Here is a 26,448-nt window from a genome sequence, read left to right on the forward strand (position 1 = left end):
GAAACATCATTAAAGGCAAGACATTGCCTTTAACGACATCTGCAGAAACATCATTAAAGACAAGATGGCCCAGCACCCTGTCCAGCTGAATCTTAAAGGTGTCCAATGCTGGGGAATCCAGCACGTCCCAGGGGACATTATTCCAATGGCTGATTGTTCTCGTGGGGAAAAATTCTTCTGTCAAATTGGAATCTCCTCAAGAGTTACTTGTACCCATTACTCCTCATCTTTTCCATGTGACTCCTTGCAAATACAGACTCCATCTTCTTTGTGGCCACCCTTTAAATACTGGAACGTGGTGATCAGGTCTCCCCTAAGCCTTCTTTTCTCAAGGCTGAACAAACCCAATTCTCTCAGCCTTTCCTCATATGGCAGGCTTCCCAGTCCTTTGATCATCTTGGTGGCCATTCTCCGGCCCTCTCCAGCTTGCCCACATCTTTTTTGCATAGCGGGGACCAAAACTGAACACAACACACTGTTCCAGGTGTGGCCTGACAAGCGATGAGTAGAGTGGAATAATGACTTTCTTTCTGCTGGTGATGCCCTTGTTGATGCAACCCAGCATCCTGTGGGCTTGCTTTGCCACAGAGCAGCACACTCTTTACTCATATTAATTTTGAACAAAACAGAAATTTTGCCCATCAATTATCTTTGATATTGGTTTTGTGGTTTTATTTTAATTTTTTATCACCTTTAAAAAAACCCAACACTTTATAAATATAGTCTGTGCTTGTAGGAAGTCATTGGAAAGACATTTGCTCTCAGTGACCCTTTCCATAATTGCATACTGAAAGTAGGATTTTCCTGAAAATTGTTGTGTAAGAAATATATAAAATCAAAAAGAAGATCCTCATGAGGATTATTAACCAATATTAATTATATTTCTCAAGTCCTATGGTTGAAAAAGTTCTCTAGTTAAGTTATTCTTTGCATTATTCTTTCTTTTTCAGTCTTTTCAGCCCGAAGGCAGCTAACTTTCTACCACATGTAAAATTACTTTACTTTTCATCAAGTATAACATTTTATTTTATATTTTGATTTTAGAGTATATAAAGAAGCCTTCTCTGATTAATACTTAATAATATTGTTTCTTAACAGATTGCCTAAGGTAACCACAATCTATATGTTTATCTAATCTTTTAATTATATATGCATATGTGTTCTAGTTTATGTAGAGACTCACAAATTTATGGTATGTAAAAAAGAAGTTCGAAAATTATTATTGTTTAATTAGTTGAACTGAGAGAAACCTGTTTTCCTTAAGCTCCCTTGAAAGACCAACATGTATGATTTATTTCAGACTAATTAAGAGGATGCATTATATTTGCAGTTTCAAGCCTCTCTAAATCTGTATGTATCTCATTGAGAAAAGGCAGAAAAGGTGCGTGTGAAAACTCTGAAAATAAGGATTATTGTTCTGTGAAAAGATGAATATCATGTGCTTTAGATTTGCTGCAGTTTTTGTGAAGAGTTCAATAGATAGAGCAAACAGAAGAAATGGGGAAAAACGCAAAATACTAACTTTGTGCTGCTCTTTTAGAAAGACACTGTGTTTGGAGACTATTTAAGTAAAAGTGTACACATGGAGAACTAAGGAATAGTTCCATAAAGTAAGAGATCTGAAATCAATTTGTTTTGAGTATATGAAAGTTAGTTTCAACAGAATTCTTTTCATGCCTCTCTGTCTAAAACCATACAGCCAATTATATTTTGCTGCTCAAAGTGATTAATTATTTTTAGTTTGTATGGATTATAATGATTCAACAGCATTATGGAGTAAGGCTGAACAGGTCAATGTGAACAGTGCTAGTGGTTTTCATTGACAGTTTGCCAAGAGAAAAAAAATCTTGTATTTTATTATCTAAATTGATTATTAATAATAATTATTCTTGGTTTTGACCTTCAACAACAGCAGGAGTTTTCTGAAGGCCAGTTGTCCCTACTTAAAATAAATCATTTGAAGGAGTCAAAGCACTAGAAAAAAAATTCAGAGCTTGTCATTAAAGGCTCTACAGGTTTGGCCATCTATTGCTTACAATATCTCCTATAGTACCTTGAATTTAAATTGCTTAATGTCACTTCCATAAAAATCTAACATATATTGTCTAATATTCTATGGACAGGTAGAGACTGCCGGCAAAAACGAGTTTTGAATAGCTTAAGGAAGAACTGCCTTTGAGCTTAAGGGGGAGAGCTCTGTCTGCCAAGAACATCAGAAAGTGTTAGGTCACTTATGTGCATTTTGGCATTGTGTATATCCTAGTTAATATTAGCTACTCTATTAAGATCGTCTTTGCAGGCAGTGGGACACCAGGATACAATTTCATTTGCAGCACAGATTTATTCAGGAGAATATAGGTGTATTTGCCGCAGGTGTGGTGGTAAGTTAGAAGTGCTACAAACTAATGAAAACTACGAGACCTCTTTTTCACGTCTGAAATGTCTAAACAGGATATTAGATCACAAGTTACTGCTACAGCAGGGTTATGAACCAATTAGGAAGCTCATAAGAAAAGCCGGGGAATCATTACATTTCATGTATTTAAAAATCTTCAATTTCGTAGCTGGAATGGTGCCCTCAGAGTGGATATTTTGCAGCTATCGGTCTGCTGCCTTCTTCCTCAATTTATTATCAAAGTCTCATTAAAATAAAAAACTCATACTGAGTTCTGTGCAAATCATCAGTTAGTGCAATAGCCTCCATTCAATGGAAAAGATGGGATTCTAGATTCCGACATGGTGATTGACAGACATGCACTGGGGATCATGCAGGCTTAATGGATCAAAGGAGTTAAGAATAAAACAGGTCTTTCCTGTCTGCGTGGCTGATACTACTTTCAGAAATAAAGATGAGCAATAGAGGAGATATGCAAAACAGCCACTGCATTGAAATATATCTGAATGTGCAAAGAAAGTTATTCAATTCTATGTGAGACCAGGAATGAAACTCTACGATATAATTATTATTAAGAAGGTGGGATCCATTCAGTGCAATAAGAAGTTTAGAATGAAATGATTTAAGAATCTGGAATTTAGTGGTCTCTAATGCAAAGTACAAAAAAATTAAATGCTTGAACTCTTTCAGTGTCAAAGAGAACAATAAATAAAACAGATATTAAAGAGAGAGATGGTATTACAGAGCATTTTCCAGATAAAACAATACAAAGCCACCTACTGTCACAGTTCCTTGTCTGTATTTATGAGTATTCTTTTTTTGTAGCCAGAAATTCAATACTTGGAAATATCTCAGAATAAGACATTTCCAGCTATGACAATGTCACAGAACTTGTATTTCTGAGGCATTTCTGATGTTCAGAATGGGAATTCATTCAAGATAGGATGGTGATGCCATTTGACTCATTTTAAATGTTCCTGCTGGAAGAACAGGTTACAATCTTATTTTGGGAAGGAAACTGATGGCCTTTCCTTCACTAACATCAGTAGCGTAGGAAACAGTTGCTGATATACAGACAGAATGTTGCGGCTACAGAATAAGCCAAAATCAGACTGGTTTCAAAGATGAAGCAACTCAGTGTTGACTGGTCATAGATGTAAGCAAGGAAAAGGGTCATCGGAGCTAAATTTGGATCTGGATTGATGGTCTGGGAAAGCACCTTTTAAGGTTCAAAGCTGAGTGTGGTTATTGAAAAGAATTGAAGGTGAAACAGGGAAAGATCCAGGAATCTGCCACCTGAGATTATAAATGCATTTGTATTTCTATCTGAAAAATATTTAGAATCTTGTAAAAGGGTGCACTTAATCATCAGGATGCAGAAAATTTAAATCAGGTCCAAAACCTGTCCTCAAGATTATAATCTATTGCAGTAGGTGTTATAGCTGGCAACATTAACAATGCAAGGAGGAGAATGAATTATAGGGAGAGTTACTAATTATCCATAAAATTATTATACTGAGTAATGAGTTTTTTTCACTTAGTCAAGTGGGAAATTTAATATTTTAGACAGTGCAACAGATAACTTTCTGGAAAATTGGCAAGTATCCAAGCTTACTGTAGATGGTACTTTCTGGTAACAGATGTTTTATGAAAGATTTCATCCTGTGAGAACAAGTGCAAGCCTGAGCAATACTGAAAATTGAATTGTCATTGAAAATATTACCTACAGAAGCTGAGAAATAGGGAAGGAGCTCAAAGATTTTAGGTTAGCAAGAACACAAACTCTTGTACCCCCTCTATTTGGACCAAGTGATGGGCTACCAGTGAAAATGACTTCGGTAGAAAAGGAAGGAAAGAAATGTTGGACAGCCTCCCCAAACTGACTGCATAACTGAGGAATTAATACTAAAATGTACTAGATCAATTATTGCTAGATAATTCTCAACCTGATAAAGTCACAGATCTTTGTGTAAGGTCTGGCCACTCTTCCCAGATCTCTGGGACATCGTTTCTTATTACTTTTGTATCAGTTCTTCTTTTATTTCTTTGTATTAGACTTACAGGTTTTAATGGTTGTTCTGTTATATTTTCAATTCATATGGTTATTATCATATATCCAATAGGGATGGAATGCGAGAGAGTTATCATTCTAGGACTGACAATAGTTTACTACTGCAGATCTACTGGTTTCTTTCTTACAAGCAACATTAGGCAGTTTTTACAGCAGAGATCCTGGCTTCTTATTCAACTTTGGATTCCTTGGTTTTTTACAAGGACCATTATTATACTGCATTTAACAATCTGAGTTGTGGACAAACACCAAGTTTCTACCTTGAACCCTGACCAGTATGGACCCTGAACCCTATTCCAGTCTGGAATTTCTATCTTGCTGGTAAGTCCTTTTCAGTCACATCATTGTCTGTGGAGCGTATCAGGCTTAGCAGGTACACATAAGGAAATGCTCAGCAGTATTATTTACTTGTGCTGCTCTGCATATCTTTCTGGGTTGGTTGACAGTTGTTTAAAAGGTTTCAGTAAAATATGTTTTCTAAAATCTGGGAGAATTTGAATTTCACTACCCCAGTAACTTTAGAGGAAAGTAGTGTTCTTACTTAAAATCACTGTTACACTGAGCATGTTTCTACCCTGGATTTAGTTATGGAAATATCAATGTAGGTGTTTGCTATTGACATAAAATAAATACATGAGTGTGCTTATTAAAGATTTGATGACAAAAACATACAGAAGGATCAGTAACTGGAGTGCCGAAACCGTAATTACAGAAAGAAATAGGATTGTTTTGAAGATGTGTACAAGGAAAGAATGTAAGTCAGGTATTGTATAGCATATCTGAAAAATACTGAATATCATATGTTATGCAGGTTTCTGCACGACAAACTGACACAAATTGACCAAAGAGATATTCCATATTATATGACATCATCCTCAGCAATAAAAGCTGGGGAAAATTATGAGAAAGGGGAGAGACGAATTCTGAAGGAAGGCGTTCAGAATCACAGAATCATAGAGTAGTTTGAGTTGGTCGGAACCTTTCAAAGTCACCTAGTCCAACCACACTGCAATAAGCAGGGACACCTTCAACTAGACCAGGTTGCTCGAAGCCCTGTCCAATGCGACCTTGAATGTTTCCAGGGATGGGGCATCTACCACATCTCTCGGCAGCTGGTTCCAGTGTTTCACCACCCTCATCATAAAAAATTTCTTCCTTATATCTGGTCTAAATGTACCCTCTTTTAGTTTAAAGCCATTACCCCTTGTCCTAATGCAACTGTTAGGCCCTGCTAAAACATTTGTCCCCATCTTGCTTACAAGCTCCCTGTAGGTACTGAAAGGCCACAATAAGGTCTTCCCTGAACCTTCTCTTCTCTAGGCTGAATAACCCCAACTCTCTCAGCACGCCCTCATAGGAGAGGTGCTCCAGCCCTCTGATCATTTTTGTGGCCCTCCTCTGGACTCGTTCCAGAGGTCCAGGTCCTTCTTATGTTGGGAGCCCCAGAGCTGGATGTAGCACTCCAGGTGAGGTCTCACCTGTCTTTATCTCAACGCACAAGTTCTCACACTTTTGCACTTCTAATTCTCTTCCCCATCCCACTGAAGAGGAGTGTGCAAGCGGCTGTGTGGGGCTGAGCTTCCTACTGGGGTTAACTTACAACATCAGGAAAGGAAGAGTCTATAGTAGATTAAAGTATTTGGGAATAGATCTTGGATTCAGGCCTATGCTTTGATTTTTTTTTTTCCCACAAATCCCATTATAGAACCCATTTGGAAAGGCAGGTAACCGTAAGAAATTCAAGATTGCTTCATTTGTTCTCAGGTTGTACTACTGGCACAACACAAAGTCTTATACTTTACAGTTATTTCCAGTTCTGAGAAAACAGTAAAACCAGTACATACATTGTTCTGGCTTTTTAATAATAGTTACTGTAATTTCTCAAAATTTGTATCAAGAACATCCTGAATTTCTGCTTCTGTTTGCCACATTTTTTCACAGTTACTTTCAAATAAAATATTTTGTTAATTTCTTTATTTTCTTTGATAGTTTTTTGTTTCTCAGGTGAAAGTGAAATACCAGACAGCATGTAAATTCTATTTCCTCTTCTCTCACATGTGGAATGTAATTCTTCACAAGGAAACTATCAACGGTTTGGACACAACAGACTAAAATCTGACATTCATTCTCTGTCTGATATATGTTACTGTAGCCCAGCTACAATGTCTTTATAGATTAATAATGAAATCTTGTTTAAAAATCAGTGCAACTCAGTCATGTTTTACTTCCTCCCTGGAGGACCAATTGCTTATCTCATCAAAAGGATGATAATTGCCTCTGTCTGTCAGTTGATATGATCTTTATCTGGACACAAACTACATCAGCAGTCTGAGCTGAGCTTCCAGCCTTGCTGGTGGTAAGGGATTCAAAATTCATGTTTATCATATGCTGAAGATAGATGCGCTAGCTAGCTTCAGGCACTGCATTAGCACTAAAGTCCATTAATTCTAATTATGTTTTGCATATAGAGAATATTAAAATGTTTAAATTAATAAAGGAGAAGGGCCATCCCCGTGGCACAGTTTCTGCCTATTAATACAGTTTCCTGTGCAGGAGGTGATCTGTGCATGCAAGGAGCATTCCTCAGGCCATTGGAGATGAAGCACATAAAGCTATTGAGGGGATGTGTGCCAACCACAGCCATCTCACAGGTCTCTTCATTAGTCCATGGATTTTTATTTTTATAGGCTTTGGATAAGAATGAGATCATTAGCTTCTTGAGTGAAGGTAAGATGGGAGTGATGCAGCTCAGCTGTGCATGTCATATACATGGACATGCATATGAAGATTGCATAAAACAAATGCTGTCCTTCCTTACTGTCTTCTATATTAGGCAATTAGCTTTTTCAATGGTAGTTCAGCTCTTGCTTGGAAACATGGAAAGGGTCAGGATGATTCAAGCAAATCCCTTACAGATCGAACACTTTCCATTCATTTAAGTTCAGACTTTTTAAGGAACTTTCCTGAACTTTTGATTCTCTCTTGGTTTTCATCTGATAATTTTTGGTTAAGTGATGACAAGATGTGATCTTGTTTGAACAAAATCACCCTGCAACAGTTTTCCCTTTGTTGTCTGTTAATGAGTCTATTCATTTACCTTCAATTTCTGCAAAGTATAAATCCTCTACTCTCAGCTTTTACTTTCATTATTTAATTAAATAATATAAATGTGTAAATGTTCAGATCCTATTTAATAATAATGGATCAAAAAGTCACTTCCTTGTTACACCCTTCCACCAGTATCAAGGAAGAAATAAGAGCAATCCAATTAACTATCACTGAAACCTATAATCCAGGCATTCCTAATCATAAAAAACCTGATGGATATCCACAAAAAATAAACAGAATTTTTAAACTATATTCTAAAATGTTAAGAACATAAGGAATGTGGTACTAATACTAATACTAATATTAATACTAATACTAATACTAATACTAATACTAATACTAATACTAATAAATGATGAGAGACAGAGCAGGATATGGTTTTAAAGCTCTATCAGGAAGTCCTAAAAACTCCTAGGAAATCTTTAAGTACTTTTTTATTAATATATCCAGCTCCTTTTAAAGCCAATGAACTGATATATTTGATATCAGGCTTGAACCTTGTATGAAAGCAGCAATATGTAACTGTCAAAACTTAACAGTAGGTCACCATGGTAAAAAAGAATTTGTATGGATCATTTAACCTGGAAATTTCAAACAGTGCTCAGATCCCTTCAGAAATTGTGGGGATTTGTCGATGTTTTGGTGGTTTTTTTTTTAAATCTGTTAATGATTTAACATGGTTCTCTGAAAGGCAAATAAAACCTTGTTCTGCCTTGCTCTTGCTGGATGGTGAACTATGTAGCTCTCCTCAGCATGTTATCATAGATGATCTAGTAATCCCTGATGAGAGACAAGAACATTAGCTGGCACTCTGTATTGTGATAACTTAGCAGTTAGTCCGTTCTGCTGGGAGCTCAGGTCAAGCTGGAGTGTGGGCAGAGGGAACTAATATCTGCATACAAAAGCCTTTTTAGAACTGTCTAAATGCTCTGAATGCTCTGTGGTACATTGACAAGTTAACAGCCGATCTTGTCATTCCGTTACAACATTCTTTTTCCGGCTGTTTTATCTTTTTAAGGTCTTCTGTGTGAATATGATTTTCTTCCTGTGTAGAATGAGGAATACAGGTTAATTAGTCTACAACCTGCCCTCGCATATCCTTTGCTGGCCAGGGCTCCTCAGAGGATATATGTCCTTGCGCAACCTTCTTCACCTGGCTGCTCTTTGTGAAGACAAACAATGTTCATATACAATGTTCAACAAAAACATTTTTCTGTGGAAAAAGTACTGGAGCTTTCTGTTCCTCCATCATCAAAAGCTTGGAAAATTTACAGTTACCTCTGCTGCTGTTTGTCATGCAGACTGCTTGTCTGGTTTGTGCTGAAAGACTGAGTAGTACTTGATGCAGAAACAGCCTATGAAAAATATCCAAGTGATTTACTTTGTACTGGACTTTATTATGCTGTCTCTGTCACAATATAGCACTTTGTCCTTAGAGGATATGACTTCATTCTCTTGCTGTACAGATTCCTTATTTTCTCATCTTTTAAAAATAGTCTATTTTTCAAAATTAATTCTTTTACCTCCTTTCCCCCAGTCAGCTGGATTCTTGCGCTTCTAGTGTCTCACCAGGCTCTCTCTCACTGCTGTTCCTGTGTACCTTTTTTGTGTTGGCCTCTAGGAAGCCCGGGACAAATGCAGGAGGCAACTAGCTGTCCAGTTTAATAAGTGAGTGCTGGTATACTTAAGGAGAATAAATACAGAAAACATGAAAATAGAAATACTATTGGGTATTAGAACTTGTATGTTGGCAGTATGCTCAATAATAATATTAAATTAGTGCACTTCTTGGTTTGGTTTTATACAGTTGGGAATTTGATACACGAGAGGCACAAATTCAGTATTTCTAATGACTTGTTTTGTCAAGAATTGGCAAATATTACTCTGTCATAACACCATAACCCTAGAGAAAAGGTATTAGAAGGAGATATCATAACTTACCAAAGACTGATTACAACTTCCAGCTAAATTAAACATTATTACAGTAAGAATGGCATGCATCATGGTAAGCATTACATACCCTATATCAAAATAAACTTTGCATTGCAAAGTAACTATAGCAGGCCTTTCACAGTGTTTTAAAGATATATTCCCAATATATATACCCAAACGTAAGTGTTGGGCTGCATGTCTCTCATTTTCTTTCTATTGTCAGTGGAAATGCACATTTTAACTCTTGTTTTTTGTTCAATTTGTTCCTAGCCAAATTGAACAAGATATTTTTGGCTTGTTTTATTCAAAGGTACCCTAGAGGAAAATGCTATGGCAGACATACAACTCATCTACATATTCAACTAGGAATTTGGCACATAATTTTAGGAACTACTACGTATACTAGCAAAAAATGCCAACATTAGAGAAGATAAAGATGGGGCAAACTAAGTAAAAACAAGATGACATGATGTAATTCAAGAGGATAATACACTACAGAGTAATCTATGCTTGAGCAGGGTGTAAAATAATAGAAGCCTGCCTTTCTTTTTTTTTTTTTTCATATTTTAGGTATCAGAATACCTAAAAGTCAGGCAATACAATTGCATATTTTTATTTAGCAAACTTTGGGGGATGTCAAGGAAATGTAGAAAGATCTGAGCTTTTTTTCAGATGAAAAAAAAAAGTAATAGTAAATAAGATGTCTGTCTCTTTAGCAACAGTGGCTCAAAAATGAGGCTTCCAGCTGTTAAAATAGCTTGCAGAAGCATTACACTGCATCACTTCATTTATATAAGTAGTTACCTTATTTTAGTGTCTTTAAAGTCATGCAGTCATACAGTATCAACCTCACAATGGAAAAAATGCAAATTTTGACTAATGCAAGAACTCAAACATTGACTGCATTCTGACAGATGTTCTACCTATAAATCTTCAAAACTACTAATAAGCAGGAAGAGGGTGGTGGGGAGGAAAGATATATGCCAGACATTTTACATAGTTTATCACAGGACCTTGCTGTCTAGGGAGCTGAAAGCAATTAAGGGGTGGATAAATAATACAAGAGACAGAACAATATTGATGCACAAGAGAAATGACAAAGGTCCTTAAACATTTTTCCTTTTCCTCCATGTCTTACAGATAACCATTTACTGAAGAAAAAAAGAGACATGCTACGTGACCACACACAACTGAGTAGGATTCAGACATAGTGAATGAATCTTTCTTCTGTTCCAAAGGGTGCTTTGTTTCTGAAAATTGGTACACCTTTTATGCAATTAATTTCAATTAAAATGGAAAAACGGGTTTTGGAGTCATTCAGGCTTATGAATTAATAGCAGAAGATTCCAATAGTCTGCCCTGGCTAAGTTCCAACATTGATTTAATGCTGTGATTTCATTTCTATGGGGAAGCTAAGACCAAATTTGGCTTTAGCGTAAAAAAAATTAAAATCATCATAGGGCTCTGTGGAAATATAAAAGGAGTGACTAGATAGAATCACTAAAAGTACTTTTCTTTGGACTGATAAACCATAGTCAAGAATTGTTTGCATTGTATAACTCATCAGAAATACTATTTCATACTATGAATGGCACATTTAGAATTTAGTATCTGCATGTACAACTGGATATCTGTACTCATAGTAACTGATTGCGTAAGTCATCCAATTACGAATGACATAAATCAACATTACCATAAGATCCGAACCTCACTTAAGTCAAAAGTTCTAACTTGCATATGAAAAATGCAAACACTCAGTTTGCAAGCTATGAAAACACTCCGACTTTTATTATAAGATTTATAACAAGATATATGAAATAATTAAAATATGATAAGCAGTTAAATGCCAAATTGCCATCTAGGAGATATATAGTATGAGTTATAAACAAAAGTTTTAATATATATGCATCTGTAGCTTATGTATTACTTATTTATACATATATAAAGTTAATATAGTGACGTAGGAATAGAAATGGTTTTGTAAGCCCCTTGCTCTTGCAGATTATCAAAAGTTAGTGTTCAAAATCTATTTTAAAAATAATTGGTCTTTCTTCATCTGCTACTGTTATTGGACCTTCTTCCTCTGACAATTAGAAACACAACTTTTCCAGGGTAAATTCCACTGCAGCTCATTCCACCCACTTGCTTTTATACCCACATTATCCTTGAAAACAAATAGTTCTCCTCTCATCCCTTCCTCTTACCCCTAATTAGTTTTCAAAAATGTACTTAGAATATATCTTGCTGCTTTGTTGTTGCCTTTTCCTCAGTTTCTTTAACTTGCCAGTGTCAAAGTTATTGCCACTTCTACTACTACATCTTTGTGGTCATTCAGTTCTTAAAGTAGCACACTAATAATCCTTTTCTGCCTTGATAAAATTTTTAGTTTCTGTCATCAGTGTGTTCAACTTTTACGCACTCTTTTTACATTACCAGTGAAATTATTAAGTAACTTCTACAAGGACAATTTTCAAAATCCAAGCCCTTCATAGGACCCGCTGACGTGTTTCAGCTGACCTTGACAGTTTCTTATCACTCCCACTGCAGCCGTGCCTGCATGTGGTCTCATATAGGACTGACCCTGATCTGACGTGACTTCTAGCTTGATCTTGACTTGCTGGTTCAGCATCCTGGCTCCTTGCAGGTGATGCTGCTGCCCCTGCCTGCCTTCCTGTGACTCTTGGCTGATGGCTTGCCGTTCCTCAAGGAGCAGCCAGCCCTTGCTTCTACCTGACAGTATCTACAAGCAAAGGATGACTAGTGAAAAATTTAAGTGTCTATTGACCTTTACTGTCCCCAGGAATGCCTATAAATTTTGGATGGAGCTACTAACATGGTAGTTGGATGGGATTCAGAAACTGAAAAATGTTCCATGAACTCAGGCCTCCCTGAACTGCAGCTTCAACAACACCTTATTTTTCTATTCGTGCAGAAACCATCTGGTGAAAGAATACTAATGCAAGAACATTGTTTTCCCTTTCCCATACAAGACTGTATCTTTGAAATATAAGTTCTGCTCCATTTTAATCCATATTTTAAAATACTTCTTATCATATCTGGATTTTGAAAGAGGAAACGCAGCTCTCCAAAATAATTTTCAAAGACAACCTAAAGTCAGGAAAACAGTAATATATTTGACACAGGAAAACAGTAATATATTTGAAGCAACAGGTTTTAATTATGAAAAAAATCATTAACTTAATATGCATACAATTTTATGTAATTCTGCCTTGATGATTTAGCATGTCTTGTTAAATTGTATGCAGTACAATAAAGTAGTGGAATAACAGTAATTCCAATACAAGATGCAGGTAGATTTAAGACTAAAGAAATGACTGTAAGTTACAGTGATGTATATTTAAGAGGTACCATTGAGCCTAAATTGGGATGAGCATTGGAGAAAAGGCTTGTATCAGAACAGGAGTAAATTTATTGTATGTTTTTGGGGAGGATATTTTGCGACATCTATCTAGATACCGTAGATTTTGTCCATCTTATTAAAATAAATATTAATTCAGATCAGATAAATCAAAAAAAAAAGACTTAGATCCATTTACCTAAATTTGTTAATAACAAATATCTATGAAAAAGAAAGTGAAGCAAATAGGTACTGGAAATTAGAACATAGCCAATAAAATTATGATTTTGAAGGAATATGGCATGCTTTAAATATGCTAAGTAGTCTTGATTCTGCCTTCTGTAGTTTAAATTAATGCAAATGCCACCACTTATTTTAAATGGTGCAAAACAAATGCTTCGCTAATTTTTCTAGAATAAGGAGCTGGCCAGAGATTTGCCTCAGTTCATGTCTTCCTATCAGTAGCTTCTGCTATATACAGGAGCTGTAAATAAGCATTTATCCTCCCACATTTTCATTTTAAAACAGGCCATAAAACCACTTTACTACAATACGCATAATATATCATTTCAAATAATCAAACCACTAGCTAAAAATAGTAAAGCAATTTTCAGGAAAGGTATTATGTCTTCTACCTGCCCCTTTGACGAGAGATGTTTGTGGTCAGTTTCATAAAACATTGGTACTTTTTTTTTTTTTTAGTATTTATATAAAACCACATACACACACATTCAGTTTTTCTGAGAGCCCATGCTATTGTTTCAAAGGTTTGGTCATTTCTTAACACGAATTCTATGCCTGAAGGCATTAGGAGCAAATTGCCTTTGTGTTGCCTCTACAGTCTCAGGACTGGCCTCTTCAATTCCATTTTCTTAAACCTTCCCTCTTACCCATTGTGCAATTTTGCATGGTAATACTCTCAGATTCTTTTGTCAAGCACCTAGACAAATCACGTTCTCAGCCCATCAATTCTGTATATTCCTTTAGCAAGAAGAAAAGCTAATCACTATAATCCCCAAGATTTGCCCATTTACCTTCTCTAATCTGTGGCTTTTCAGTATTTCTGGCAATACATTGAATTGTGCACAGGAGTCCAAGTTAAAAGTAATTGCTTTTGCTCCATTTGCTTTTATGGAGGTACTATATTCATCTCGTGTTACAGCATTGTCTATTTCTCCAATAAATAATTCTCCTTTTTAAACTTTATATGCATTCTGCTGTGCTCTTCTCTGTGTCAGATGAAGTGTCAAGCTGACCAGTTCTTAAGATCTGTTGACTGCATGTCCATCAAGACATTAGTAATGAATGCCTAGCTGTGATGGGCTGGGTACATGGTCAACGTAAGTGATAGATAAATGCCCAAGTAATTCTTATATGGTGAAATAATGTACAGAAAAAACACAGCACATCTGCCCATAAAGACACTTTGAGAATACTTCTGATCACACTTGGTTTAGTGCCAAAGCTTTTGATGTCCTAGCTTTAGGTAAACAAGACTGAAATACCTTAATAACAAGCCATTTTAAACAGCATCCCTTGAGCAGTAATCTATTCAAGATAGGGGGAGGAGGTGGCTGCTGACTAGCTCACTGCACTGCCAGGCTGTGTGCTGGCATATGAGATTAAAGGTACTTATCATGTGGAAGCCATCTAAGCACCAACCAAGTTTAACTCAGCGATCACAGACTGTCATTTGTAAAATGACTAGAAAGACCGCCATCACATTCTGTTGCTTTTTGGAGTTTCTTACAATATTTTTTAATTAATTATATTCTTGCGACTTTTTCTATGTATCACATAATCTACTAGCTAACGTAACGCATGAAGCTTTTTATATCTCATCTGAATGATTTTTAGTTCACTTGCCTTTATCCCTCGGCTCTATTCTCAGTCCTGTCCTCTGTGTCAGACTATTTTTATTTTTCCATCAGATTCTGTCTGGACCTGATGACCTCTGCTTGGAAAATTTTAAGTGCTCCATCACAGGTCAATTTCTGTGATCTCTTCCCGAGTTTTCTGCTTCATGTCATGTGCTCATTCTAGGGATTTGATCCCTTAATGTTCCAAAATTGACTTATCAGTTCAAATCAGACATAATCTCTTCTGTAATGTTTACTTTGTTAGAATCCAGTTCTGATACCTTTACAGTGTTATCACTGTGCTACAAGTCAAACTCCCTTGTTAATCTTAGGTTGCAGGAGCCTAGAATGTAAGTTCCCTACTCACTACTGAAGTATGTAGGCTAATGATCAGATTCAATATAAAAGGAATGTTTACCATTTCAGCTACGTTTTCTGAAGGAGACTGCCTACGGCCACTGTGACCTATATTGTATCAGGGATGCTGGTGTGTGTTAAGCATGCTCCAGTGTGCTATGACAGATGTTATCTGTTTTGTTTGTGAGTAGTTCACTGTACAGGTACTGTATACTTCGTTTAAAAGATTTTCTGGACAAAAGAAATGAAGGCTGACTTTGTCTTGTCTCAGCAGCTGTATACTGTGTAATAAGAATCATAACACAGGAGGAAAAGATTTTCCCTGAAAATAACTGAGCGTGTTCAGCTAGTGAAATCTTCTAGAGTATGAGAAGCGAGGGCAGCCAGATAAAGGACACAGCAGGCAGTGAAACTGCAACATGTGCAGAAACCAAAATGCTCCACTGATGCATTTCTATGGAAAGACTGAACCTGGCAAACCGTGAACGTAGCAAACAGTAAGGGCAGGCTTCAGCATAACCAGGATATGTTTTCTTTCGGCATGGTGGTCGTTTTAGCTCACGGTGAAGTGAGTTCACGCTGATAATTCAGAGAAATTGTTACAGGCAGCCATGCAGGGGACATGAATGGAACACATAGTATTTCATTAGTCTGTTCTTTACACAAGGAGTAAAGATTTCTCCTGGGACCTGCTGAGAATTGTTTGAAGTTACTCCTAACCCAAAAGTGATTGAAAGTTGCTTGATGGTAAACAAGCCATAAGGAAACGTTGGATAAGAGAAAGATTAGTTTACAAGCCCTTTATTTTAACTTGCTTTACCTGACAGATCCGAGTCTTCTCTATTTCAAAGGCCACCTTATTTCTGTGTCTTAATATAACCTGATGTTTTGGGGTTTTTTTAATGTGAACTTTTTATGAAACAGCTGCTATTAGTTTCACTTCAATATATCAGCAGGGACTTTTTCACATGAGCAATCAGAGGTTTTATACTGGTCAGCCTTTCTTTTGGATTGTTATAAAACTTACTTGCTCACATTTTTGTGCTTTCATGCATGATTAGGCACCCATGCTCTCTAAATATTAATGTATGAACATCAAATTAATGTAAGTGCCTAATGGTTTTACAGATGCAGCGATAAGAGGTTTCTGGCCTTTTTTTGCACTGCCTGGATCATTTCTGTAAATTCATTAAAACACTTGAAGACCGCTTTCTGAGTGCCACCATGAATAACTGTCATTAATGATTAATCTATTTTTTACTACCTGCAGGACTTAATATTATTGAAATATAGATGAATAGCCATCTTTAAACACAACCAAAGACATTCAATCTTTCACTTGGATCATCTGATAACGTAGGGCTCCTGGGCAACTGGACAGCTGCATGCTGGTAGAATTTCCTCTGCGCCTTTACTCTTACGAATTGATTCCATAAATCTCTACCCATTAGTAGTCTGGAGTAGTCATATGCTCCTTTTTCCCCAAAATTAATCTTCTTTAAATTTGAATATAGTTAGAAACTAAATTTTGAGCTTCAAGCTGCAACGAGTTCAACCCTTCGAGTCACAGTTGAGTTAGAATGGGCTTGGTAGTCAATGTTCAGGGATTTGCCTTTTAGATGTTGTTATTACTTCTCCAGCAGAGGTTCAAAGAGAAATTAGAAATTTCTTTCTTTCTCCTTGAACATTCTATTCGTTTCTTAAACAGACTTGAATCATTTTTCCCTGAGCAGACTTTCCTTGTTCTATGCTGAAATCTGGAAAATAACCGAAAAATAATAATAATAATAATTAAAAAATTGCTCTTAGAGATCTAAAAGAGGAAACAAACCTTAAACACTTGTACAGAGGAAGAATAAACTGAGATTCAGGCATGAGTATTGCTTTACACTTTGTTGTTAGTTGTATTAGGTATTACATTAGGAATCAACCTTTATCTGGTTTTGTTGGATTTGGGGTTGTTTGGTGGGGTTTTTTTACCTCATACTTTCTAAGGATTGACCGCTATTTAACTAAGCAGGTGCAAATCAATTGATATGAGGCACAAGGTACATCATTGTACCTCAAAAAAAGGATAATCATTACTTATTGCATAGAAAAAGTTTGCATACTTTTACATAGAAAAAATTACCAGTTTCAGCTATGATTTTTCTATTAATTGTAGTATATAAATGATGCTTTACAAAAAGAAACATTTCACAGTCAGATGAAACTCTGAAAGAACAGCGTCATAATATTTAGAAAAAAACCCACATTTTTACAATTTTCACAAATTAGAATGACTTACAAATATATTTTATATATTTACACACTTAAATATGCTTTTCTACCTAAGGTATTAGTCATTTGTTTCTAGTCATTGGCTGCATATAGTAAATACAAAAAGCTACAGAAAAATTTCTGAAATATAAGGACAAAAACTTTCACAAGACAAGCACAAGATTTTAAAAATAAACACTACTTTGAAGTAAAAGCTACACATAATTAAGCTAGGTGTAGTTATTTACAGGTACGTCACATACCAAACACACTTCTAAAACACTATTATATTTTGAAGTTATATTCAAAAATATCATGTTAAAAATTTAATTTTTTAAAATAAAATTTTGAAAATGTCTTTTTAAAATAATTTAACTGCCTTTTATTCATTCTTCTCTTGCACTAGGTATTGCTCAGCAGAACCATAGAATCATACTGCAGTTGAGGTAGGAAAGATCCTCTTGAGTTCACTTAGGCAAATTCTCTGCTTGAAGTAAGGTCTCTTAGAACAGGTTGCCCAGGATATTGCCCAGTTGGATTTGAACATCTCAATAGATGGAGGCTCCACAACCTCTGCAACAATTTTCCCTGTTTCCTGTATTTCAGTTTGTGTCCATTGCCTCTTGTCCTTCCACTGGTGTACTGGGTCTGGGATGGAGTTAACATTATTCATAGCAGCCCATATGGTGCTGTGTTTCGGATTTGTAACCAAAACAGTGTTGATAACACAGCACTGTTTTAGATACTGCTGAACAGTTCTTACACAGCATCAAAGGTGCGCAAGAAGTTGGCAGGGGACACAACCCGGACAGCTGACTCCAACCATGTCATATGACATCATGCTCAGCAATAAAAGCTAAGGAAAAGGAGGAGGAAGATGGGATGTTTGGGGTTATGGGTTTTTCTCCTCAAGTAACTGTTAGGCATGATGAAGCCCTGTTTTCCAAGAAGGGGCTAAACATCTGCCTGCCGGTAGGAAATAGTAAATTAATTCCTTATTTTGTTTTGCTTACAGAACCAGCTTTACTTCACTTATCGACCTGTCTTTATCTCAACTCACAAGTTTTTTCTCCTTTTCTCCTCCCCCATTCTGCTGTGGAGGAGCAAGCGAGAAGCTGTGTGGGGCTGAGCTGCCTACCAGGGCTGATCCGCCACAATCACATATGAATGTTGCTCATTGTGCTCAAGGCTAGCTTCTCTATGTGACGATGCCTGCGTATTCCTATATTTTTCCACTCTCTTGAATCTATGATTTTTGTTAAAAAGGAAATTAATATGATTTCTTATCCTATGCAATTATTAATGTAATTATTAATTTTTGTATGTGTCTTGGAAAAAATTTCTGCTGATGAGTTTTGAAGCCCAAGCATTCATTTAAGTCTATTCTTGTAGATTTTGCATAGTTTAGTATAGATATCTTTGATTGACATAAAAATTTCCCACAGACTCTCAAAACATGCTAATCAGTTTCAATTCAAACTAGATAAAAAAAAATCACAGAAACTGTTGCTCAGTTCTGAGCAGTGGTCGGTACTGAAAATTTTAACCAGCGTGAGTCAGGACGCCTAAAGTGAAGAGCATACGTACATGAATGATATGTAAATTAAGTCAGTGGCATTCTACATCATTTACTCTTTTTAATAGTCAGCCTTTCTCTCCACGTTTTGAAAATCACTTGAAATTTTAATTAAGTGACTTGATAAGCAGCTTTCCCTAAAAGTGTGAGCAATTCTTTTTATCAAATATATTCCTGTTTCCTTTTTGCCTTAATACATTATAAGAATCAAGAATCTTAATTAAAAAAAAAAAACAAAATGAAAAACAAACAAACAAAACCCAAACCAAACCAAACCAAACCACAAAAAAAGCCCCAACAAGAAAACAGCCAAACAAGGGAACTATGTAAAAATGTTGTTAAACTATCACTGCATTCAAAAAAAGCAACATATATTTGTAGCAATAATCTACATGAGTCATAATCTTTTATTAAATAAGAATACTTTTTAATTATGCAAAGAAAGGCTTATATTCTCCTGTCAACTTAAATATCTTCGATAGCAAAGTTTGAAGTGCATGCATTTTAAAATCATATTAAGACAAAGAACAGGAATTAATGCAAGGGAAGGTATACATTTGCCAGTTTTTTTAGTTATATATTTTAGATATTATTAAAGGGTTAATATAGTAGATCATTTGCACACTGCACCCAAGAATAATGGAAACATTTCAGTAAAGTTTATTTATGTGCTATTATCTAAACTAATATATTTATTGGGAAAAATTTCTGCTTGACATTTTGTGTTTTGACTGGCATTTGCTAGTTGCCAGCTGTCATAAGGAAAGGAATGCAACACATGCCGTTAGCAGCATATGCCTTTTTGGGCGCTGAATAGCGTTTTCATACAAAAAATCAAATGATCCATAACATATTATGCTGTCATTTAAAAACTGCATCAGAACTGTAACATTTTTCATGCTCATAATAAATTTTGTTCCCCAAGGCTCAATCTAGCATTTTCTCACTATGTTTGGGGACATAATGAGGAAAACATTTATTCTATTAATTGGCATTACTTTTTTTCGTTATGTTAATGATTTTCTCAGAATGGGGATTTCTTGCAACAATTTTTAGAAGACTTTGATTTCTGTGCTTTGCTACTCTGTCAGATGGATCTATCTGTTTTTTCCTACCACACTATCCTCTCCTTCATACATAGGTCTGACAAGACTTATCAGATGAGATAAAGATTCGATAGTCAAGCCATTTTTTCTTTCTCCCAGTCATTGTTTTTTTTTTGTCACAATAAACTATTGCAGAGCTTTTAAGGATGTGTGGGTAAATGAGATATTCATTAGTTACTTTGTGATAAAAATACATATTTATTCTACTAGTTATATTACCTTTTAACCTTATTTTGCTGAGGAAACAACCATCTCGCTTTCCCTCAAAAAAACAAAAGCCAGTTTGCATCCTGGAAAGAGAAATTTGAATTTCTGATTATTATGGAAACTCACTGATGGGTTTCTTTATCAATGCTTGGCTCCTGATATGTCTAAACTAGGAGGAAAGCTATTCTAAATTCCCTAAATAGACAAAAGAGAAAAAAGAGTATTCCCTTGGTTGGTGATTTAATACACTTATCTTTCTCCAAGGAGTACTGGAGGAGCTATTTAAAATGTGATACTAACTTGAACAAACAGATATTTAAATTAAGAAGTTTAATTTATTCTTAAATACTTAGGAACAATGGATTATTGTTTTCTAAGAAATATTCTATTGTTGCTAAGTACTGAATATTACTGAATTTCTCCAAAACCACAGGAATTATCTGCTTTCTCTATTGAATTTTGTTAAGTCAAAAGATTCTTTACCTTCTGTTATGCTCTGACTTACATGTGTTTGCTATTTACTGAGTCTAAAAGGGCCAAAAAATATTTATCAGAAATCTAAGTAACTTAATTTAATGGCACACTAATGCCTTTTGCAGTATACCAGGCTTGTGGCCACATTGCTGTTAATCTTTGCTCTGTTCATGGTTTCAATTACAGAAAGATATATTAAACTAGTACCTAGAGTCTCAAATCTACTATTATAACTAAAATTAATACCATGTTAAAAAAAGCCCTCATAATTTAAAAAATGCATGTTTTCTACTGATACTCCTGAGCCTAAGAAGAAACGTTAAGGAAAAAAAGTATTGTTTAATTACAAATTTGACAAAAAAAGAGTAGATACTATTTTTTCCAAACACCCCTTCTTAAATAAGTTAGCAACTTTAAAAACAACACACAGTAAAAAAATAAATCTATTTTTTTCTTTTTATTATAATGAAAAAATAATGTAAAAAGAGTTTCTGTATGCATGCTAAGCATGTACCTATATACTAATAATGCATATGCCAAGAAAGTTATCTATATTTAAGTCCAGGTAGGAGAAAAACTGATAGGGTTTATTCAGAAGGATGTCAGTTAAATTACTGATGGTATCTGACTCCTTTTCCTAGAAGATAGAATTTCAAGGGAGGAATATGTGAGGAATCAGCTATGGAGGTCAAATTTCAAAGTCCCGTTTCCTAACCTGCTACTCTCTAAAGATAAAAATCTAACTCCACAGAAGTATAACGTACAGAAGGAATATTTTCAGTGTTCCAGGTCTCTGAATCCAAAGTCACAAAGAAGTCAGAAATGAAAGAAAGTGTAGTCATCTGGTGGAAATCAAATCACATGTGCGTTTTATATAATCTATACATTTCAAATATTCCTACTAGTTAACCCTCAACTACTAGTGTTCAACTGCTATACTCGTTATCTGCATACGTAGTATGTAACAGACATTTTAGACACACCATCTTTCCAAAACTAGCTAATTAAATGGTTTCTTTTAGAGATATTTTTTTTTTAATGTGCAATTAGTCACTGTGTATTTTCCTGCTCTCTAGCCCAGATGTCTGAGATTTTTGGTCTACCTTTTTGATCTACCACAGGAAAGCGGTAGATCACCACTTAAAACTTAAGATGAGGTAATCTTAACCATGCATCTTAACATTCATATTTTTAATTAAAAGTAGACAAAAATAGATAGCAAATAAAATTTTGACGTAAACATAATCCAACTGATTTTTATTAGAAATGTGTTATGGAAAAAATACAAAACTTGATGTAATACTCTGATAGCAATTTTTTACTTATATACAACTCTATTATTTCTTCTGCCTGACTAAACAGCTCTAAATATAATTGATTAATGAATAAGTATAGTTTCGGTTTTAGTGTGTTGTACCTTCATATCAGCTGTATAACGAAAGGGGCTAATATTCATTTTAGGCATTTGGAAACATGTTCCTTTACACTTTAATTTCCTTCCTATATACTGTATTTATATAAAAAAAAAAATCTAATTATGATGTTAACTATTTTTGTATATTCTTTCCTTTGTGAAAGAACAATTAGAAAAAAACTACACAGATATAAAAAAAACCCCTTTGAGTCAGAATGAAGGAGCAGTGAGCAGTAATCCTTCTCTGGAAGCTTTATTTTTCGAACTGGAAACGTGGGGTGTTTCTCCCTTAGAACAACCTGATTTGGTAAAGCAGAAGTTCTTTACAGATTCTTAATTGTCTGCATAAGTTTCAGTGTGAGTATTTCTTAGGTGTAGCATTAAGTTTCTAGTGTAAAGAATGAAACAACAAAATAACAGGCAATTTACGCTATGTTGAGGGTAGCAGATAATTCTTTATCACTATAGATGCCCATGTTTTAATTTTTTCAAGTAAGATGTAGGTTTTGTTCCAGAACAAAAAACAGATGCTGAACAATCAATATTTTCTGACCAGTTGTAGTAAATTATGTACTATGCATTGAAAAATGTAATTTTAAAGACTTATTATATGGAAATAGAAGCATTCCTATTTAATAAAATGAACTTACATTTGAAGTAGAGTTCATTAGTATTTACATTGCAAATATTATTAACGTTAACAGCAAAAACTCCACATTACTTACAGAAGTGATGCTAATAGCACTTAAATTAAAACCGGATCTTTTCACATGAGCTTTGTGCAATAGAATATAAAAACTTAATAGAGATGTGCTATATACCAAATCTAGCTTTCAGTTGAGAGATGCAAGTTTTACCTAGAAACTCACTGGAATGAGAAATACCTCTGTTTTTCAGCTAGTAAAAAATGTTTTTACTCCATTGCCTGTCATCTTGAATCTACTACAAGGATCCGTTAGAAGTTATTTGCTTTTGGGATAAGAAATTGGAATCAAGAGAGATGAGCAAGCACACAAAGGCTACCAATATGGACAGCTGAAGGAACAACTGTTATTTGAACTTATTTGCCAATAATAAATACGAATAAAGATCTCCAGTTCATGAAACCACCTCCTACAGCTTGGAACATTATGTGAGGAAAAGACCAGTAATTAGGCAAAGAAAAATTCCTACTGACAGTGACACAAGAAGAAGCCATGTTTTGCTCAAATGTGGAAGTTTGTCTAATTGAATAAAGTCAAAAGGACTCGTTGGAGCATAATAACCACACACATTCAAGATTTAAACTCTGCTTGACAACTTGATCACTGCTAAGTTAGTAGTCATTTCTGCAGTTCTGCGGAAACTTTCACACTTCTGTTAGAAACCCATTTCCATGTCCTTAAAAATGGCTGGGTTTACGTTACATAGAATGTTAAATATCAACATTAATACTTCATTGCAACACACGGTAACAGTTTACATAGTACAAATGACGGAAAGGGAGTTCACAATTTTTTTCCATATTTGATAATTCGGAAATAATAACACAAAGTAAAATTCACATGGGAATCTTTATCAGAATATTATCTGCCTTTTAATAGTTCCCTTTTAAGATCCTTCAAAGTGATAAAGGAAAACTAATATTTGACCTAAGTGTCCTGTTTATGAGTATGTCTAGTGAAGAATTAAAAATTAAGTGTGGAATCTTTTAGACAGCCTGAAAATGATTGTATCCAACATTTTAAAAAAAATGAAAATACATAAAAATAAAGATTTTGAATGAAACTGATGACTGGTTATTTTTGACTAACACATCTCTTAACCATTTATCCCATTCACAAAATGTAATAATCACAGAACCACAAAATTCACAGAATTGTTTCAGGTTGGAAGGGTTCTCTTGAGATCATCTAGTTAAGCCCTTCTGCTGAAGCATGGTCAGCTAGAGAAAGTTTGCCCAGGACCATGTCCAGTTAGCTTTTGAGTATCTCCAAGGGTGGAGACTCCACAACTTCTCTAGGAAACCTGTTCCAAAGTTTGACCACCCTCAGAGTAGAAAAGTGTTTTCTTTTATTCAGGTGGAATTGCATGTATTTGAATTTGTGTCCATTGCTTCTTTTCCTTTCACTGGGTACCAATGAGAACAGCCTGGCTCCATTTTCTTTACACCCTCCCATCAGATATTTATACGCGTTGATGAGATTCCCCATTTCTCTTCTCCAGGCTGAAGAATCTCAGCTGTCTCTGCCTCTCCTCATACAAAAGATGCTCCAGTCCCTTCATCATCTTTGTGGCCCTGTGTCAGACTTGCTTTGGTAAGTCTATGTCTCCTTTGTACTGGGATGCCCAGAACTGGACAGAGTACTCCAGGTGTAGCCTCACCAGTGCTGAGTAGAGGGGAAGGATCACCTCCATCAACCTGCTGCCAATGCTCTTCCTAACGCAGCCCAGGCTGTTTGCCTTCCTTGCCACAAGGGCTCATTGCTGGCTTACGGTCAGCTTATCCACCAGGATCCCCAAGTCCTTTTCTGCAAAGCTGCTTTCCAGATAGTCAGGCCCCACCATATACAGGTGCATGGGGTTGTTCCTCCCCAGATGCAGGACTTGGCATTCCCTTTGTTGAACTGTATGAGGTCCCTCCTTGCTAATTTCTCCAGCCTTTTTGTGTCCCTCTGAATGTGTTGAATCTGGTGCATCAGCCACTACTCCCAGTATTCTGTCTTCTGCAAACTTGCTGAGGGTGTACTCTGTCCCATCATTCAGGCCATTAGTGACCTCAGCATTTTCTGTGTCCCTGGTCACCAGATCCCCTACCTCATTCAGCAGTGGGCTCATGTTTTCCATAGTCTTCCATTTGCTCTTTTTTCACTTAGTAGAAACCTTTCCTGTTGCCCTGCACAAACCTTGTCAGATTCATCTCCAGGTTGACCTTGGCTTTTCTAGCCCCATATCCCTGCATGATTGGACAGAAACTGTGCTCCTCCTGGGTCTGCTGCCCCTGCTTCTATCTGTTCTACACTTCCTTTATGTCTGAATTCAGACAAGAGATCCTTGCTCCTCCATACAAATATCTGCCACCTATGTTTGATTTTCTACTTCTTGGAATGCATCTTTCTTGACCTTAGTTGAGGTTATCTTTTAATATTGACCATTTCTCACAGAACCCTCTTCTCTCCAGGGATGTATCCAATAGGATTCTTCCAAACAGGTCTCTGAAGTGGTTAAAGTCTGCTCTCTAGAAATCTAGGGCTGTCATCCTGTTTTTTTCTCTGTTCTCTCTTTGTGAACTCCACCATCTCACAGTCACTGCAGCGAAGACTGCCTCCAGCTTTCACATCCTCAACCAGTACTTTCTTGTTCATAAGTATCAAGGTCAGTAAAACATCTGCCTTTGTTGGCTTCTCAGTTACCTGTGCAAAGAAATTGTCATCAATGCACTCAAGAAATCTCGTATATTTCTTGAGTCCTGCTGTATTATCCTTCCAGCAGGTACCAGGGTAGTTAAAATCACCATGAGGACAAAGAATGTGCGGCTTCTTCCAGTTGTTTGAAGGAGGACTCCTCTATTATTCCTAATCAGGAGGTCTGTAGCAGTATCCACTGCAACAGCACCAACATAGATCTGCCTTCTAATTTTCACCAATAAGCTCTGAACTGACTCCTGACACATCCCAAGGCAGAGCTCCATGTAATCTGTTATAATAAGATGGACCGATAAATCCTGGCCCATAAAAATAAATGATGCTGTTGTCTTCAACTGATGGCTTTCTATTAATTGCTTCGTGTGATAAAGTACACCCTAAACATACAGTGCTACATTATTCAGTTGGAAAGGATCATAAAGGAGCTAATTCTGCAAAACACATTTTAACTAACTAGTGACTAGCTTTTAAAATGAATATATATTTGGGTTTCAAGTGAAAACACAAACTAAGGATGTTCTCAAATGTATAATAAATCTTTTAATCAGATAACTTATAGTTTTCAGCTGCCTGTATATAGAGATAAATATCTGTAAATCAAAGACGTTTTTTCTTTGCACACATTGCTTTGTTAGAAGAAGCATTAGTTCTCATACTTACTGTAATGGATTTTTATTGGCAACTGTCAAGGAATGGTACAATAGACTAAAATCACCTTTTTTTATGAATTAGAATTGCAATATATGTAAATATGTAGTCTCCACAACTTTGTCCCAAAGAGGCTTTGCAGGCTCGCTGACAAAACTGTGAATAAATTTGAATGTATTTATTCTTTGAAGCTGGAAATGACATAGAACTCAAATTTGTACCTGTATGTAAAAATCTCATACTCTTAACTACAATATACAGGGCTGTACAACAATTTCAA

Source organism: Rissa tridactyla, chromosome 5 (assembly GCF_028500815.1).
Source record: "Rissa tridactyla isolate bRisTri1 chromosome 5, bRisTri1.patW.cur.20221130, whole genome shotgun sequence".
In the NCBI taxonomy this organism is placed as follows: Eukaryota; Metazoa; Chordata; class Aves; order Charadriiformes; family Laridae; genus Rissa; species Rissa tridactyla.